At 43.3% G+C, this 15,309-nt stretch overlaps 1 protein-coding gene across 10 annotated transcripts in view; it reads right to left on the bottom strand.

Moving 5' to 3' along the window:
* The window catches only part of Ack-like (activated Cdc42 kinase-like), a 276,769-nt gene that overhangs the window by 188,937 nt on the left and 72,523 nt on the right, over positions 1-15,309 (bottom strand). Inside the window, exon 1 of one of the 10 annotated variants that reach the window (XM_053782698.2) lies at positions 9,281-9,406. The exons of the other annotated variants lie outside the window; for them this stretch is intronic. The gene's annotated coding sequence lies outside the window, so the exon portion shown is untranslated. Of the gene's footprint in view, positions 1-9,280; positions 9,407-15,309 lie in introns of those variants that run through there. 10 annotated transcript variants of the gene reach the window in all.

The following is a 15,309-nucleotide window of genomic DNA, read 5'->3' on the forward strand; positions in this document are numbered from 1 at the left end:
CTGAGAATGACATAGCAACGAAGGCCAAGTCTGAATTATATTAAGTCCGTATCAACCTAATTTGAATGGCGCCAAGAGCTGTGCAGCGACCTCTGTCAACAGCTAGGCAAGCACACAAAAATAATCACAGCTTCAAACAAAAATTTTAATATCTTTTTATAATACATTTACTCAACTCTTATTTCCGTTACATTTTTCATTTTTCCTAGGTTGGAATCAACCTCCAGAACCCTCGCCAGTCTTCCCACTTCCTTAACACAAGGGAAGCAATCACTTACCACTCTCAAATAACAACAAAAATTTATAATGCGATTGAGTTTCACGTTACTGCCGTTGGATAGGTGATGGACGGCTATGGGATTTCTCTATGCACCACCACACCGCCCTACCATCAATGTGGGAAACATTATGTCAAGGTCAGGAGCGCACGCACACAAGCAAACACGCACAAAGCAATCTTGAAAGTGATGTGAACTGTCATTAAACCCCGGGATCCTCAACCCCCTAACAGCCTGATCAATCAGGCTGTTTTTAATGTCAGGAATTTGGGGATCATCGTTCCTGCGGCCCAGTCTCATTCCAAGCCTCATAAATTGAACAGAAAATATTACAGGATTATGAACTATTAGTAATATAAAGATAAATAAAGGCACGTAGATACTGAATGTAAATAGAAGTTTGTGAGATTTACCTGCCACAATACATGTTCACGAGACAGAAAAACCAGCAATCCTGTCAAAGTGCAAAATATTTAAAAGGCTCCCATTTTACTTCACACTGGCAAGACAGTGTGTTGCCTGGCTGAAACGAACGAGGCCAGAGCAACACGCAAGAGTAAGAAAAGACGACGAGGTTCACAAGAGCGTTAAAATATGGTGAGAAAAGTCACACTACAACCTTTCATTTCCATACAGCCTTCACGCAGCCTTCACGCAGACACACTCATCCAACAGCACCTCACACAACCACACACGATAGTGAAGAAGAGGACAGAGATAAAAAAAAAAGCGATGAAGGGCAAGAGATGGTAACGAAGAGGGCGATGGCGAGAGATAAAAGTAGATACAGAAACGAAGTTTGAAAACCGAAGAGAACTTGAACGTATGAGGTTAAGAAAATAGCATATACATTAAAACTAAAACCCTCAAAATTAAAAACTAAGCATTAAAACAAAGCACAATAGAAAAAAAGACAAATACCATCACACAAATAACCTGCCTTCCTAAATTTTTTCCTAGGTCCCTACAAGGTAATCCGGTAATTATAAAACAAGAGCAAACAAAGTGAGAAGCACCAAGCAGGTGGCTCTGGGTGGGTCTCTCGCAGCGGGACTTCACCAGGGCAATGAGGAAATCGTCAACCATTCCATTAAGGGTTTAGCAGGTAATGGAGTTGCAAATGGCTTGTTCCAGCAGAGATGGATTAACCACTTTAGCAAATGATCCTTAGATGCAATGGATACTTATATTACTAATTGACCTCATCGCTTTATTGCCGTGAGGTTGTGCTGCGCACACGCTCCTGGTTGAGAGGCCTTCCTGCGCAGATTGATTTTCACAAGATGGCGCAGACTATCAGAAGGCGCGTCAACACTGTGTGCTTTGATTTAGTGCGGGGTGTAATTACGCCTCAGTCCGCACAGGTGCTTCTACCTTTGATTATTCGCGACACATACGGCATTGCTGATCAAGATTTGTATGGAGTATCGCTCAACGGGGCTTACCGAATATTCGTTAAGCTACGATCGACGGCAGTGTATGAGCGCCTGGTGGAGCAGTATCAAGATGGCTGTGTGGACGTAAACTCGGCAATACGAGTTCGTTTAATTGACGTGTCGCGACACTACACTTGGGTGAAGGTACGCAACGTGCCTTTCGAAGCTGACGAGGCAGATATACGGAACGTTTTTGAACGTTATGGTACTGTGCATCTGGCAATGGCAGGTACCTGGGTGGATGGGGCGTACGCCGGCTGGCCGGAGGGTACGTTCAACCTAAAGATGACGCTGAGGCATCCCATCCCGTCGTTTGTCATCCTGGACGACTTTAGGACGCAAGTGATGGTGTATTACGCAGGGCAGCGCAAGACCTGCAGGCTATGTGGTGCTTATGACCATATGGCAGCACAGTGTGAGAGGCAGCAGCAACGACAGGTTGCAGACAGAAGGACGGAGCGAGGGCCTGACCCGAAGGCGGGGCCTGCCAGCGGGACGCCTGTAAAGGGCCATAGTTCGTCTTGGAGCGAGGAGGTGGAGAGAGAGTTCCCGACGGTGGGGTCGAGCCCATCAATGCCTGTAGAATCTACAGTCTCCGTTTTGGTGGAAGGGGAGACCAAGTTGAGTGGAGGAGAACGAGCAGAGGATGTGGCTCTGGAGCAGTTGACGGAAAAGTTTTTGGAGACGAAGAGAGCTGGAGATGATATACAATCGGTGGTGGGACCTGAGGAGAGTGAGGACGAGAGGAGAGACAGCCAGCTGACTGCAGGTGCCTCTTCTACGGGAATGGTGACCGTGGTCGAGGTGGCGGCGGAGGTGCATTGTGAGGCATCCCCAGACCAGACCATGGATGCAGAGAGTGTTCGGCGGAAGAGGGCGGCAACGCACTCTGATTCCGATGATGTCTTGACCCCGGCGCAAAGACCGGGGAAGAAACCGTGGGCTGATGTGGTGAGTGGAGGCGCCACAGGTGTGTCCGGTCAGGTGTTCGACCGGGGAGGGAATAGAGCTCACTGTGGTGAGCATGGTGGGAAAAATAAGAAGGCTGGTGACGTGTCTATGAAAGGAGTTACAGGGCAGCGTGCAAAACCCTTCAAGAAGGTTTCAGGTGTATGACTGTGAATGTAAATGGGTTGTGTATGAATGTGAAGCGTTTGTGGCTCCAGGGGTTTCTGAGGCGTCATGCCATAGATATTGTATTCATGCAGGAGCATAACTTTAAGGCGGGTCGGGATTTGAATGTGGACGGATATCGTGTGTTTGTGGCATATTCGGACCGTTTGAAAGGTGGGGTTGGAATTCTGATTCGGGAGACAAGCCCGTTTGTTGTAATTAGATGTGAGGGAGGGGAGGAGGGTAGGGTACTCCGGGTAGATGGATGGTGGAGAGGTGAGCGACTGGCAGTGGTTTGTGTGTATGCGCCGGCGGAGCGTGATGTACGGGTGAAGAATGAATTTGTGCGTGATGTTTTGGTTTATTATTTGAGATCTCTTCCCTCGGTAACAATCATGGGCGGTGATTGGAATTGTATAGTACGTAGAAAGGATGTGGAGCCACGGGGGGCAGGGTGTTTTTTGGTTAGCCTAAGGGATCTTTTGCTGGGCGTGGGGTTAAGGGATGTTATTGGAGGTGGGGACCTAATGGTTGAGCATACGTTTCATAGACAGGGATACGCGGCCAGGCTCGATAGGTTATATGTGACGAGAAGTGTGCGAGTGATGTGTGTGCGTACGGTGGAAGCTGTTTACACGGATCATAGAGCTGTTTATACGGACTTGACTTGGGCCAGCTTACCTAAGAGGTATCCAGGGTATTGGAAGTTAAATGTGAGACTTCTTGGGGTGGAGGAGGCGGGGTTAGATTTTAGGACAATGTGGGAGAATTTGTGGGGAGAGGGTAGGGATGTGGGTGACTTGCTGGGGTGGTGGGATGGGGTAGCTAAGGAGAGGATCCGGCGGTTTTATGTGCGATGGGGAAAGTACCAGGGTTGGATGACGTACGGGTTGCAGCAGTATTTCGAGGGTAGGTTGCAAAGTTGTTATGAGAGGGGCGGGCAGGCAGGGCAGTATCCCATGGAGGAAATAGAGTTGTTAAAAGGAAGGATTCGTGATTTGCAGAATGATAGATTTGATGCGGTGAGAGTGCAGGGTGGAATTGAAGAGGCGGTGTGGGGTGACCGACCATCGGCCTGTGTGTTAAGGGGACAGAGGCAGCGACGTATGGCTATGGAAATTGATAGGCTGGTGGTACATGAGGACTTAGGTGGATATAGGGCGGGACATGAGTTAAGAACAACGGAGGCAATGAATGATTACGTTGATAGGTGGTTTGGAAAAAATTTACTGAGTGTAGGGGTGGATGGGGAGGCTTTCGGGAGGTTGGGGGAGAATGTATCTTGTGTGCTAAGTAGCAGTGATCGCATGGCGTTGGGGGGGGATATTGAAGAAGGGGAGGTGTGGAGGGCTTTGGAGGGGATGGCACGTGGTAAGGCTCCAGGTCTGGATGGCTTGCCCTGCGAGTTTTATGTGAGCCATTGGAATGTGTTGAAGTCCTTCTTAGTAGAACTAATGAATACGATGAAAAGGGAGGGGAGGATGGGCAGGTTGCAAGGAACTGCGGTTGTGGTTTTAGTGCCAAAAGGTAAGAAACAGGACACGGTGCGGGACTTTAGGATAATATCATTGCTGTGTGCTGATTATAAGATTTTTGCAAAAATTTTAGGAAATAGGATGAAGTGTGTGGTGGATAGAGTGGTTGCGAGAGGACAATATGGCGTGTCTGGGAGGACGATGTATGACGGGCATAGTATTATAAAGAATTTTGTGGAAGGGTCGGGAGGGGAGCAGGGGGGGGGGTGTCTTAGCGTTAGATTGGCAGGCGGCGTATGATAGTGTAGAACGTGAGGTGTTGTGGTATATATTAAGGAGGCAGGGTTTTGGGGAGGAGGTGGTACGTTGGGCAGAGACATTGTATACAGGTGTGGGAGTGTGTGTACAAGTAAATGGGAAATTGGGGAAGTGGGTATCCATGGGTCGGGGTATTAGGCAGGGTTGTCCCCTGTCTCAATTGTTGTTTGCCTGTTTAACAGACCCTTTCTATAGAAAGGTGGAAGCGTGTATGGAGGTGGATTGGGGAGTAGGAAGTGGAGTGCAGGGAATAATAGGGTATGTGGATGACACGACAATACTCGTGCGAACGCAGAGGAGTTTACGTGCGGTTGGAGATGTTATTGATAATTTCGCGGGGGTTACCGGGTTAAGAGTTAATGTGGAAAAATCAAAATTACTGGTCTTAGGAGATTGGGTGGGAAGAGAGAGTTGGGGAAGGAATGTACGCTGGAATATGGTGGACAGGATAAAAGTGTGTGGAATAGTGTATATGCGTAGTGCGAGAGAGGCGAGGATGGTTAATTCTGGACTTGTTGTGGATCGAGTGGTGGGGCGATTGGATGGGTTGAGACCAACTCATTTGACAGTACATCAGCGTGCGATTGTTGTGAATGTGTTGTTATACAGTAAAGTCTGGCACGTGGCTGCGGTATATCCGTTAGCAGGTCCGGATGTTACGAGGCTGTTAAAGAGGGTTTTCCATTTTCTTTGGGGTTCCGGGTGTGAATGGTTGAGTAGGAGTGTGGTTACTTTACCGGTCAACAGAGGAGGATTGGGGTTGATTGATTTACGGTTAAGAGTCAAGTGCATTTATTTGAAGTGGGGGTTACGCCGTGTGCGGGGTCATGCAGGGAGGGGCGTGAATGGCTTGCATGAAGAGGTGCGAATGTGGTGGGGAGGGTCGGAGATGAAAGTGTGTGAAGACGTGTTGCGGGCGTTGCTGCATGTACGGGACCCTAATAAAGTTCGAGTGGGTGTTTTAGAGCGTGTTGTAAGGGCGAAGGTAGTCGTGAAGGCTGAGAGTATCTACCCTATGTATGCGTGGAAGGATATATGGGAAAGATTACGGTTGATGCGCGTGCGTCCAAATGTGCGAGAGGTATTTTTCCGTTTTCTCCATGGTATACTGCCGTCGGGTGCTGCACTTAAGGAAAGAGGGTTGATGGTGGAGGGCGCGTGTCGGGTGTGCGGGGATGAGGAGACTGCGTTTCATGTAGTGTATTTTTGTGATAATTTGGGGAGTATCAGGGAATGGATGGGTAAGGTTCTGAGGACAGTGGGAGGAGGCGGGATATTAGTATTGAGGGCGTTAAGTTTGGACGTGGGAGGCGTCGAGGCGCCTGTGCAACGTGCAATCACGTATATAATTGCGGATTTTGTTTTTGTATCCTGGGCAATGAGAAGGAATGGGGATTGGGAGGTGCGCAAAAGGGTGTTGGCGGGGACCATTTATAGAACGTTGTGTTATAATCGGGAAATATATGGAAGTCGCTGGGACCAGGCTTTTTCAGCAGGGTACCGTAATATGAGTGTGAGAGCATTGTTAACGTTGTGAAAGGGGGGGGGGAGTGAATTTCAGGGGATGGAACGGGCTTGTCTCCGGGGTTGGGTATGCACAACGGCTGGTTTACTGTGTGTATCTGTGTAATGCGTGGTTGAGGAAAATGTGGTTGTGTGAGTGGATGTGGTGGTGAAGTTATATGTGTTATAGATGTCTTAAGGCAGAGTCTACTGCCTTCTTTCTTTGTTGAAGTACTTGATGTACCTTTCGGCTATGGCCTGGCAAACAGGGTTTTGTGTGTTTGTACCGAGCATTTTATTGCTATGTTATATAATGTGTATAGCCTGTAGATGAGTGCGGAATGATTATGGCTTTTCTAGTTTTGTGGCTGACTCGTAAGACTTGTGTGTAAGGCGAGTATGTGTGACTGTAGGGAACTTATGTACTGGGAGTTAGGTGAGTAAGAGTATGTACTTTGTTTTATCATGAGATTGTGATGTAGGGTTTTTCGGTTATCGATTATTTGTGTTGGTTGTGAGTAACCGATATATTTATATATTTATCATACTATTCTTCTTATTGTATTGTATTGTGCATTGGCAATGTCCCAGTATATTATGTAAATAGTGTATACCCGAAGGGATTATGGTTTTATTTATATTATTGAACCTGCTACAGGGGTCACCTACATGTTATGTTCTTGTTGTTGTTCTTGTGTACATAGGGTTAAGATTGCCCATCTTCTTAATGTTATGTTTTGTCACAAGCGATATTTTCTAGTATAATTGTGTAACCTCTTGTGTTTGTTAATATTGTGTTTATTTGCTATTGTACGTTCTGAGAGATTGTTTCAAAATGTGTTTATATACAATGTGTATCAACCCTAGTTTAAGGGTTTTTATGTTAAGCTATGTATTGTATTTTAAATAAAATAAAAAAAAAAAAAAAAAAAAAAAAATTATAAAACAAGAGCAAACAAAGTGAGAAGCACCAAGCAGGTGGCTCTGGGTGGGTCTCTCGCAGCGGGACTTCACCAGGGCAATGAGGAAATCGTCAACCATTCCATTAAGGGTTTAGCAGGTAATGGAGTTGCAAATGGCTTGTTCCAGCAGAGATGGATTAACCACTTTAGCAAATGATCCTTAGATGCAATGGATACTTATATTACTGACGTTTCACCAACACCCTGTGCTAAATAAATCCCACTGTATGGGTAAAAGGTTGTCGCTAAGGTATTTACTGCATCTCTACCTTGTCGGTATTTACATACCATTCCAGCTAGTTACTATTATACAGAAATTACAGCACCATCTCGCAGCTGAGGTGGCTTATCCCATGCACAGGCGACATGGAATTTTTAAAAGGGCACCCCATCATCACAGCGCGAGGCAACAAAAATATAAATATTATAAGAAAAGAATATTTACACACAGGAAAAAACGCAAATTCATTTGCAAAAGCGTCTTGACATTTCAAAACTGCGCTGCATCTCTGGGAAAACACTGTAAACTCAATATTGCACTAGCCAGATCAACCTGACTGTGGGCCGGGCTCCGGGAGTAGGATGACTGGAAACTCATCAACCAGCCTGAGTATCATGAAACAAACTCGACTTGTACTAAACAACACTCACTAATATACGCTGACTCCAGACAAGTCAGTGAGGGAAGAGACAGAATAAGAGATTCGATTTTTTTTTTAGAATTACAAAAAAAAAAAAATTTAAAAGGCAGAAGAGAGGAGAAAGAGAAAGAGGGAAGGGAGACATCGAGAGGAGGGAAAGGGAGGTTACCTGGAGGTTATTCCGGGGATCAACGCCCCCGCGGCCCGGTCCATGACCAGGCCTCCCGATGGATCAGGGCCTGATCAACTAGGCTGTTACTGCTGGCCGCACGCAGTCCAACGTACGAGCCACAGCCCGGCTGATCCGGCACTGACTTTAGGTATCTGTCCAGCTCTCTCTTGAAGGCAGCCAGGGGTTTATTGGCAATTCCCCTAATGCTTGATGGGAGGCTGTTGAACAGTTTTGGGCCCCGGACACTTATGGTGTTTTCCCTTAGTGTACCAATGGCGCCCCTACTTTTTATTGGGGGCATTTTGCATCGCCTGCCCAGTCTTTTACTTTCGTAGGGAGTGATTTCTGTGTGCAGATTTGGGACCATTCCTTCCAAGATTTTCCAAGTGTAGATTATGATATATCTCTCCCTCCTGCGTTCCAACGAGTACAAGTCAAGTGCTTCCAAGCGTTCCCAGTAGTTAAGGTGCTTGACAGAACTTATACGTGCAGTAAAGGATCTCTGTACACTCTCTAGATCTGCGATTTCACCTGCTTTGAATGGAGATGTTAATGTACAGCAGTATTCCAGCCTAGAGAGAACAAGTGATTTGAAAAGGATCATCATGGGCTTGAAATAAGGGCAAGAAATAAGAGAAACCAGAGAAAAGGAGAGAGAGGTGAAGAAAAAAGCCTTGACAGCTATCAGAGACTCTACGACAATCAGATAATGGCAGTTTACAAATGGAATAATTCCTGGATTATGCAACAGCCAAAGATGGAGCTGACAGTGCCAATGACTTATCAACTAGTATCACACCAGATTACTGTCTCTTTGTAGCAGTATGTGTGTGTTGTGTTGAGAGTGTTGGTCGGTGGTGTTGGTCGGTGGTGTTGGTTGGTAGTGGTGGTTGGGTGTTGGTTGGTGGTGGTGGGTGGGTGTTGGTCGGTGGTTGTTGTTGTTGGGCGTTGGTCCGTGGTGGTTGTTGTTAGGTAGTGGTAGTGGTTGCTGTTGGGTGTTGGTCCGTGGTTGCTGTTGGGTGTTGGTCTGTGGTTGTTGTTGTTGTTGTTGTTAGAGTGGTGGTGGTTGTTGTTGGGTGTTGGTCCGTGGTTGCTGTTGGGTGTTGGTCTGTGGTTGTTGTTGTTGTTGTTGTTAGAGTGGTGGTGGTTGTTGCTGGGTGTTGGTCCGTGGTGGTGGATGAAAAGTAGTGGTGGTGGTTGCTGCTGGGTGTTTGTTGTTGGGTGTTGGTCTGTGGTGGTGGTTTGCTGTTGGGTGTTGGTCTGTGTTGGTTGTTGCTGGGTGATGGTCGGAGGTTGTGGTTAGGTGCGTTGGTCGGTGGTTGTGCTTGTTGTCGGGTTTGTTGGCTGCTAACTGTACCACACTGGAGTAAAAACAAGCTTACCTTCTATGTGGTATACTTCAGTCTTCTAATTATATAACTTATGCTAATGTGAATTCAATTTTCAATAGATATTTTAACCTGACACTGATTTTCAAAAACAAAAAATGCTGATGGTGATTAAATTTTTTACGTATAAAACAACTGATATCTGAATGGCGGCACAAAACGTGTTAGGCAGTTATAAATTCAATGAGAAGTGACGGAAGCACTGTTTACCCGTCTACTCCAAAGAGTGACACTTGGTGGAATGAAGCAACTCCATCACTGCTCAGAGGAACACGTAGGTGGCAGCAAGGCGTGGGTGTTGCAAAGGATGAGAGGCTCTCTGTGTGAGTGGCCGGCCTTGTTGCAAGACAACAATGACTATTTATGTAGGCGATCGGATGCTGGGGATTTTTAGGTTTAATACCCTTAATGGGAGATAAAAATGCGTTTATGGCAAGCACGCACACTCGCTCCCACCCCGTCACACACACTCAAACACTCCTCACTCATACGCACGCAGAAATCTGAATTCTATGTATCACTATTTGCTTACGATATGAAACTAATGATAATGATGACAACCAGAGAGGACAAAGAGGAGATCCAAGTTAAGTAATATGGGCTGCAAGTAATCAGGAAGAGAGCTATTTGAATTAAATCCTAACAAACATACTGAAAATTAAAAGTGAGTGAGAAGACCGGACACGGAATATTACCAAGTGGGCTCTGACGCAATAGATAACAAGCACACAACTTCAGCAACATATGCAAGACTAAGAATTGTACACAATATACGTAGATCCATTTTGGAGTAAGCGGCACTAGCATGGAATCCGCACTTGATCATGTACATAAACTAAAGATCCAAATTTTCACGGCGAGACTGGTACCAGTACTGATGGAAATGAATCACAAGGAAATACTCTTAAGTAACAACCTGAAAACATCAGAAAAGAGGGGGACCTGGGATATGATCATTACTAACAAACTACTAAAAGGATTAGATGGGGTTCATAAGGGCAGGCTGTTCCAGACGCGGGGAGAGGGAGCCCGAGTTTTTAATACTGATGGCAGTTAAAGACGCAGATAAGAAGCACTGACGTTAGGAAGTACTCTTTTCATTCTTCACCAGACTCACAGCAGTAAATGTAACGCACAAGCCACAAAGTCGGAGACAACAAACACATTACGTAGTTTAAAAAAGTAGATACGATTGAGTCCTTGTGATCAAGAATTCAAATTCAAATTCAAAGTTTATTCTCTATAAAGATTGCAATGTTGAATTTACAGAATTTGGTTGTTGTGTGGTTTACATGTAGTTAAATAATGATTACAGAGTGTACCACTAGAACGCCTAGCATGGCTAGGCATTTCGGGCAGACTTAGTTTAATTCTTTATTTTAAAATATTACAAATTATGAGGTAAGTTGGTATTATGGCTAAGTGACTAAATACTAGTTTGTGAGTTTAGCAATGTGAATGCTTTTGTTTTGGCACAGTACATAGTTTCAATATTGGAGTATCATAGGATTCATTATTTTAAGATTGAGATTAATATTTTTGTTTATGGTCAAATGGGTGAGTGAGTGTAAGTGTGAACCACCAGGTGGTATTCGTGTACACACACGTGTAGTTAGTTGATGGGGTGTATCAGGGAGATAAGATGTTTTCTAATGGTAGTTTTGAAGGTGATGAATGTGTCTGCAGTTCTAGAGTTCTCAGGTAGGGTGTTCCAGATTTTAGGGCCTTTGACATACATTGAATTTTTGTAAAGGTTTAGTCGGACACGGGGAATGTCGTCGAGATGTTTGTGTCTGGTGTTATGCCTGTGGGTTCTGTCACAACTATCAAGAAAGCGTTTTAGGTCAAGGTTGATATTGGAGTTTAAGGTCCTGTAGATGTAGATTGCACAGTAGTAAGTGTGGATGTACTGAACAGGGAGTAAGTTTAAGATCTATGAAGAGTGGGGGGGGGGTGTTGCCAGGGATGGGATTTAGTGATTATTCTTACTGCAGCTTTTTGTTGGGTTATTATTGGCTTTAGGTGTGTTGCTGCAGTTGATCCCCAAGCACAAATAGCATAGGTGAGGTATGGATAAATAAGTGAGTGGTATAGTGTGAGAAGGGCATTTTGCGGCACGTAGTATCGTATCTTGGAGAGGATCCCAACTGTTTTGGATACTTTTTTGGTTATGTGTTGGATATGGGTGCTGAAATTCAGGTTGTTGTCAAGGTATAGGCCTAGGAATTTGCCCTCATTATGTCTGGTAATTAGAGTGTTGTCGATCTTAATGTTAATTTGTACATCTCCTGCTCTGCTACCAAACATAATATAGTAGGTTTTGTCAGTGTTAAGCGTAAGTTTATTGGCTGTCATCCAAGTCGATATTTTGATCAGCTCCTCGTTAACAATGGTGTTGAGGGTGGCAAGATTAGGGTGAGAGATGACATAAGTCGTGTCGTCAGCAAAGAGAATGGGTTTCAGGTGTTGGGATACGTTTGGAAGATCATTGATGTATATGAGGAAGAGCAGGGGACCAAGGACACTTCCCTGCGGAACTCCAGTATCAAGTGGCCGTGTTGTTGATGCTGTGTCTTTAATGGTAACATACTGATACCTATTAGTAAGGTAAGATTTGAAATAAGCAAGCGCATGGTCTCTTATACCGTAATGGTCAAGTTTGTGGAGTAGGATGTCGTGGTCTACTGTGTCAAAAGCTTTTCTTAGGTCAATAAAAATTCCTAGTGGATATTCCTTATTTTCCAATGCTGTGTAAAGCAGATCTAGCATTTTTATGATTGCATCATTAGTGCTTTTATTTTTCCTAAAACCTTATAATTACTTAAGATTCTGATCCAGGAGCTGTGATTCGACCGCTGCAAACTAACAGGTGAATATGCACATATTCACTCATTCACACACACGAAGAGGCAGGTGACAGGAGCTATGAATCGACCTCTGCAACCACAAATAGTTGAGTACACACTCGCGCGCGCGCCGCGGAGGAGTGCTGCCGTGGTGGGTACCTTTCAGGTTGGATTCGTCCCCTGGATGAGAGAGTTGTACACGGTGGACCTCGCCTCTTGCCTTTGTGTGATGCTGTTTACTTTTTTGGTGTGTGTGTGTGGGGGGGGGGGTGGAACCAACGAGTGCTGGACCTGAGAGACGTGTCGGAAAAAAAAAATTGTATTCCCCCTCTTGTTGTGTTGTTACAATGCTGTCTGATTTTTATCCATGACTATCCTGCATAGTTCTCTGAGGCCGTTGACTCACCATCACAGGCAAGATGCAAGTTTGTTTACCCAAGAATGTAATTAATGCCACTCACGGAGGAGATTAACGCCACATTAAAACTTAACCCCTCTACTAAATGCCCCGTTTCAAATTTCGTGAATTCTTTGTCTTACAAAAAACCTTGTTGCAACCCACACCCCCACCCCTCCTTTCCCCCCGCCCCAACGGAAACACTGAATTTTAGCTACACACATTCTTATGGTAGGTTGTAAATTTTGGCACCGTTTGGTTAGGTTGCTATGCTGGTTTTTGTGCAAATTTTGAACCAAAACTTTTTCATTGGGGAAAGCGAAGAAATAGAGGGACAGGGGCCTGATATTCACGTGATCCAAAAGTTCTAGAATTTCCTTATCATATTTTCAGGAACCTGAGAACGCAGAAATCTAGTGCTTCTTTATTGCATTTTCAGCAACATTAAATCACAGAAAATTTAAATCTCCTTATCCTAGTTACAGCAACTTAAAAAAAATAAACACATTTATTTACTTAACAGTATGCAGACTACATTCCAGCACAGTGTAGAATGTTAACACTCACGCAACAAGCTGCTGACCTGGAATTTATCCACAATGTCCTTCAATGTTTTAGCATATTACAAAATAAATTTTACCTGACTAGAGCTGATTATACTATCTTAGGATGTGTGAAAAATCTGCCAATTGATCAATTAATAAAAACTACAAAAAAAAATACTGGGTAATAACTGTGTTGCTCACTGGTGATGAAAATAATTTAAATGGTTCAATATTGAGTGAGTTCTGCATTACACATTATACATGTGCAAATTCTTTAAAAGTTATTTTTTAATAAAATTATTATAAGATTATTTCATACTCTGAGGAAAAATCAAACCAAGCCTAACCTAAAATAAGCGCGAAAAACTAACCGACCTGAGTTCCACGGAGGACCAACTTTCAATAATAGCCAAATAAAGCACTAATTGCTATAGTGTCAAGCACAGTCAAATATAACATTTTACATTTCGAAGAAAGCTGATATAATTGCAACTGTAATATACTATGGGTAATATACTATGGGAGTTTAACAAACACTCGAATCTTGCATAATGTTTCAGCTGTCTGAGAATACGTGTGGAAAAAAAATAATGAAGGCTAATGATAACTAACTTTTATAATCTACAATTACTATTCCTGGATTTCAATAAAACTACAAGCTAAGAGAACATCACTTATTTACAGATACGCTTAAAAAATATTTATTAATAAACACACAATACCCGCTATGTTAATAACCCTCTTGCACTTACATGATATAATTTCAAGGTAAAGCCACACGCTCGCAGTCTTGGTCCAGAATATAAATCGTACAATAAAGAAGTATGACGAGTGGAATGTAGACAATAAACTGACCCACTGAAGATAGGGTCAACTTTGATGCCGGTGAGGGATTCAGTATCCACAGAACTAAAGCTACCTTTGAATTGTATTTATGAAATCTGATCACTACCCATTTACAAGGCGCTCTAGGACCCCTAAGGGTTTAGCGCTTCTCCAGAATATGAATAATAATAATTAAGAGGACAAGGAGAAAATGATAAGGTTGCCCAAAGCGTCTCTAAGTTATGCATCACATAAACTTTTACAGTTGACGAACATCAGCGTTTCCTGTGACTTCACTTTTGAGTGCGACTATATACTGCTGTTAACGAGACGCGAAGGATATGTAGATGAAAAGGGGCTGATGGGTGGAGGAGGGAGAATGGTGATGCTTGAGTGTTAAAACCAAAAGGTTATCTAATGTTCTGTATAATAAAACCTCGACATTCAGCAAGCATAGGTAAAACAGCTCTACCAGGGATGCAGGAGAGGCACTGACGAATGAACGAGGGGACGACTCTTCGCACCGCCACCTTCAAACGTACAGGTGAGCAGCACAGAATTACACCACAACCGTCCTATGTTCTGATGAACGGCGTTATAAACAAATTGAAAGCCGTAGAAAAATGGATATTACCGAAACTGCAAAATTGGTGAAAAGAATGAAGGGAATATAGCGTGAAAAATATCGACTCTTGGTAGAAAGTTAAACAATGAATCAGAATTGGGCTTGTAAATATAGATGTAAACGAATTTCATTAAGGGTGAGACTTCAGGCGAAGAGATCAGTTAAAGCGTGCCTGGGCAGTGAAGATCCTGAAAATGGATTCTGCATCTTCTCTGACAGTCAAGACAGTTTATTAAGATGTGCCCTAGTAGTCCTTTCAGAGAAGCATTGTGTGTGTGTGTGTGTGTGTGTGTGTGTGTGTGTGTGTGTGTGTGTGTGTGTGTGTATTTTCGCTTAAACAGCAACGCTCTTCTTGCTGAATAAGGCAAGCGAAAATTTGTGTATGCAATAATTTCGCGAAAATCATTCTGAACCTAACGAAAAAAATATATTTACAATATTAAAATATTGTGAACATTAAAATATATTTAGTTGGATTAGGCTAAATTAAACTGCGCTTGTTATAATAAGGTTAGGTAAGTTTGTTTTAGCTTCTTTTGGTACAAAATTAAAAATTTTTACATTAACATAAATGAAAAATATATATCTTTAAACGTAAAAGAGAAAATTTTAAGGACTTAATTTTATATGAGTTCACGCTAATTGACCAGTTTTACATATTCGGCACGATATATATAAATATATATAAATATAAATAAATAAATATATATATATATATATATATATATATATATATATATATATATATATATATATATATATATATATATATTCCCGAATGCTTG

Source organism: Cherax quadricarinatus, chromosome 28 (assembly GCF_038502225.1).
Source record: "Cherax quadricarinatus isolate ZL_2023a chromosome 28, ASM3850222v1, whole genome shotgun sequence".
NCBI lineage: Eukaryota > Metazoa > Arthropoda > Malacostraca > Decapoda > Parastacidae > Cherax > Cherax quadricarinatus.